Raw genomic sequence first — 4,964 nt, forward strand, 5'->3', positions numbered from 1 at the left:
ACAGTATATTTTTAAAATTATTTAAAAGATAATCAACTAAAAAGTAATAACAAAGGAGTGTGGAACTTATATGTGTAAGTAAAATGTATAAAAATAATATCACAAAGCCAAAAAGGAAGAAATGAAATATATTATTGTAAAGCCTTTAGAATAAGTATAAAGTGGATAATATCATTTGAAGGCAGACTGTAATAAGTTAAATAAATCCTGAAGTAACTACTAATAGATAACAAGCCAACAATGGAAATAAAATGGAATCATTAAAAAATAAATTAATCCAAAGATGGTAAATAGAAAAGAAAGAGAGAAGAACGTTCAGATGAGACAAATAGAAAAGAGACAGCAAGATTAAAACCTGACCATACTAACAATTAAATGACATGTAAAAGATATGAATACCTCAATAAAAAGGATGGAGATTGTCAGATTGAATCAAAATCCAATACCCAGCTATATTCTTCCTATAAAGATGCAAATCTTTTACTATGTTAAAAGATGTGCCACATTGACACTTAACAAAGAAAGTTGGAGTGGCTATGTTAATATTAGACAAAGCAGATCTCCAAACAAAATATATTACCAAGGATAGAGAAGGCCACTTCATAATGATTAATAAATCAATTCATCAAGAGAACCTTGCCATTTTAAAGATTTGTGCACACAATAACAAACTTCAAATTGCATGAAGTAAAACTTACAGTATTGCAAAAATTAAGAGGCAAATCCATAGTTATGGTGGAAATTTAAAAACTAGCTGATAGAGTAAGTAGGTAGGAAATCAACAAGGATATAGGTTTAAACAACACTTTCAGCCATCTTGACTTAATTGATTTTATAGAACACTCCATCTAACAATAGCAAAGCACACATTCTTTTCAGGTGCACATGGAAGATTTACCAAGATAAACCATATTCAGGGCCATAAAACAAGCCTCAACAGATTTTAAAAATCCAAGTCATAAAAAGTATGCCTTCTCACCACAATGGAATTTCCTTTAAAAACAATAATGAAAAGATCTCTGGAAAATCCCTAAAATTTTGGAAACTGAATAACACACATCTGGATAACCTATGGGTCAAAGAAAAAATTAAAAGAGAAAGTAAAATTTATTTTGAGCTGAATAAAAATAATAGTGAAATGTTGATTCAGCAGTAATTAGGAAGAAGTTTAAAGCACTAAACGCCAATATTAGAAAAGAAGAAAAGTCTCAAATGAATGACCTGAGATTTTACCTTAAAGACCTGGAAAAGAAGATCAAATTAAACCAAAACTAAATAGAAGAAAGTAAATAATAAATATAAAGAGGACATCAATGAAATAGGAAAGAGAAAAACACTAAGAAAAAAACAACGAAACCAAAACTTAGTTCTTTGAATAGATGAATATAATCGATTATCTCTATCCAGGCTGATCAGGAAAAAAAGAGAAGACACAATTACCAATATCCACAATGAAAGAGGTGATATCACTGGTGATTCTACAGATATTAAAAGGATAATAATGATAATTTATAAACAATTTTACTCCCCTAAATTATTTTTTATTCCATTATATTCAACAACTTGAATGAAATTGAAAAATTAAAAGACACAAATTATTGAAAACTCATTCAAGAAGAAATAAGTAGATAATGTGAATTTTCCTATATCTAAGAAATGAAATTTGTAGTTAAAAAACCTTCCCACACAGGAAACTCTAGGCCAAGGTAGCTTCACTGGTGAATTCTACCATATATTAAGAAGAAATAATTCTAATTCCACATAAACACTTCTATAAAATTGAAGACAATAGAACACTTCCCAGCTCATTCTGTGAGGCCACAGTTGGCCTGATAAGAAAACCAGAAAGACATTACAAAAAGGAAAAAGAAAACTAAAAAACAATATTCCTTACGCTTAAAGATGCAAAAATGCACAGCAAAATTTCAAAATCAAATCACAATGTGGACATTATATGATGAAAAAGTAGGGTGTGTCAAAGAAATGCAAAGTTGGCTTAACATTTTAAAAAACAATTAATGCAATTTGTCTTATAAACAAACTATAAAGAAAATATATGATAACCTGAATAATCCCAGGAAAAAAAAAACATTCAGCAAAGTCCAACACCTATTCCTAATTTGAAAAAAAAATCCAACAGAACAAAACAAAACACAGTGAACTAGGTATACAAGAAAAAGTCCTCAAACTGATGAAGGGCATCTACAAAAACTCTGCAGCTAACATTATGGTTAATGGTTAAAATTTGAATGCTTTGGCTTTAAGATTAGGAACAATACCAGAATAGCCATTTATACCACTCCTATTCAATGAGGTAATAGGGGTTCTAGACACAACAATAAGGAAGGTAAAGAAATAAAAGGATCCAGATTAGAGGGGAAGAAGTGGTAGTCTTTATTTGCAACATAAAAAAATATGTAGGACACCTGATAGAATCTACAAAAGAAATCTACAAGAACTAACAAGTGAATTTAGCAAGGTTGTAGATTAAAGGATAAATATATAAAAACCAATAGTTTTTTATATGCAATACTAGAAACAATCAAAAGTTGAAATAAAAAACAATACCATTTACAATAATCTCAAAATAATTAGTATTTATGGAAACATTTTACAAAAAATGTGAAAGACCTACTCATGAAAAGCTATATAATATTGCTAAAAATTAAAGAACATCTAAATAAATGAAGCAATATACTGTGTTCATCAACTGGATGATTTAAATATTAAGATGTCATTTCTACCCTAATTGAACTATAGATTTAATGCAATCCCATTCCAAATTTCTGCAGGCTTTTTTTTACCTGAGGGCAGAGCACGAACACAGTCCTTCACTACCACAAATTATGCAGTTGAGCTTCCCAGATCTGGGGAAATTGCAGGGGTCAGCACATCCAGAGTGCAATGGATAAGCCTCATCCTGGGAAAACCACCTTCATGATCATGGTATCTCCCCTGCTAGGTAAGTATCTCTGCAGGCTTTTTATCAAAATTGACAATTTGATTCTAAAATTCATATGGATGTGCAAAGGACCTAAAATAGCCAAAACAAATTTAAGAGGATAAAAAACTTGGAGAATTTACATTAAGACATCATAAAACTACCATAGTCAAGACAGTGTGGTATTTGTGTAAAGACATAAAAATAGGAACAGAAGAGAGAGACCAGAAAAAATAAACCCACTCATATATTGTCAATTTTTAAAAAGAAATGTGTAAAAACAATTCAGCAGAGAAGAGATAATCTTTTCAACAAATGATGTTGGAATAATTAGATATCCTTAGGCAAAACAAAAAAACCCTTATGTCCAAATTTCACACACTATACAAACATTAATTCCAAATGGATCTAAATCTAAAACTTAACACTATAAAATTTGTAGAGACAAATTTAGGAGAGAGCCTTCATGACCTTGAATTAGGCAAAGAGGTCTTAGGTGCAAAAAAGCACCCATAAAAGAAAAAAAATGATATATAGAACATTATCAAGGATTAAATTTCTCCTTTTATAAAGACACTGTTAAAGAGAATGAAAAGGCAAGACATTGGGAGAAGATGGTGGCCAAGTAGGTGGAAGTTGAGTCCACTTGCTCTTGCCCTAACTCAAATTCTCAGCTGATCCGACAAATAACCTAAACAATCAATGGAATCTTAGCTGATATTAAATTTGAAAGCCAAGGAGTACCAAAGATACTTCACCACAGGTGGTAAGGAGATTTTATAAGTGTAAAGGGAAATACCCTGTGTGTGGCACCTGCAGCCTCAGAGAGACTAGTCAGAAACTGTAGCTTTGTGGCTCCCTCCCCTCTCAGGGCAGGGAACCCCAGACCCAGGCCAGAAGAGACTTGGAAGGATATATGAAGTTGGGGAGATCCAGGCTACACACACAGCAAGCAGCATATCCATAACTGCAGTGCCAAATGCCAACAAGGAGATTGCCAGAGAGAGAGAGAGAGAGAGGGACTCTATCTCCCATAATGATCAGGGGCCACACCTGGGTTTGGTAGAGACACAATGCAGCCAGCCATGACCATGAGAGACTTCTGGATTTTTGGAGTTGGTGTGTGTGAAAAACTGGACAGTGGCTTGATACTGCAGTGGGTGCACCATAGAGACTTTTTAAAAGGCGTATTGGGCAGGGACGCCATGCATAGCTGCTCTGTCAGCAAAGGGACAAGACTGAAAGTGCAGTTTGCTCTTACTGAATACAGCTGGACAAGGAGCTCAGAAAGTTGCACAGCAAAGGGATTTCTGGTCCCCAGCCCAATGCAGCTAGCAAGCCATGGGCTATGCAAAATGAAGAGTTCAGGACTGCGTCCACAGTGAAGGCAGTGGGCTGGGAATTAGATGGGCAAGAGTTGAATACCTGAGATTATTTACACCCAGGAAGAATCCCTTTCCCCAGAGGAGTTCAAACTTCTGGAAGGGAAGGACATATCCAGCCCCTACCTCCTGCAGTATTGCAAGCACTGCACCCAGCAAGAAAACTCTGTAAAACAGGCAGGATAGGCTCAAGGACCCCCTGCAGGGTGCATATCTGCAGGAGAAAGATAAGAAGACAACTGCCCTCAGGGACCATTTTGTAATTGTCTCAAGAAGAAAAAATACCCTAATTCCTAGGGCCTTATTCCACTGAGGCCAGCAAGGCAGGGAGATCAGAAATTGGTGAAGCAAGGGGGAATCAGGGCCCCACCTAGTTTCAGCTCACACACAGAGCTGCCATCAGCAACAAGCAGAAAAGAGCTGACCCTTTTACATAGATTTGCCTCTCCCTTGAAATGGAAAGTTAGTTCATGAGAAACTATACATTATTGAAAATAAGCTGAGGCAGATCAAGATGAGTGGTACAGGGGCAGGGAAGCACACCCAAAATTTTTACAGAAGACTGAACTGCACCTCCCAGGGGAGACCCAGAGGTTCCACACTCCCAATTGCAACAGAAGCCCACTCTAGAGGCAGATAAA

General features: G+C 35.1%; 1 non-coding gene across 1 annotated transcript; it reads right to left on the reverse strand.

Moving 5' to 3' along the window:
• Positions 1-2,805: 2,805 nt before the first annotated feature.
• Positions 2,806-2,970, reverse strand: LOC129065287 (U1 spliceosomal RNA). The gene has a single exon (XR_008528559.1). It is a non-coding gene; the product is annotated as a U1 spliceosomal RNA (small nuclear RNA).
• Positions 2,971-4,964: the final 1,994 nt, after the last annotated feature.

The sequence above is a fragment of the Pteronotus mesoamericanus genome, unplaced genomic scaffold (assembly GCF_021234165.1).
Source record: "Pteronotus mesoamericanus isolate MK-2021 breed Mesoamerican mustached bat unplaced genomic scaffold, CSHL_Meso_final contig_173, whole genome shotgun sequence".
In the NCBI taxonomy this organism is placed as follows: Eukaryota; Metazoa; Chordata; class Mammalia; order Chiroptera; family Mormoopidae; genus Pteronotus; species Pteronotus mesoamericanus.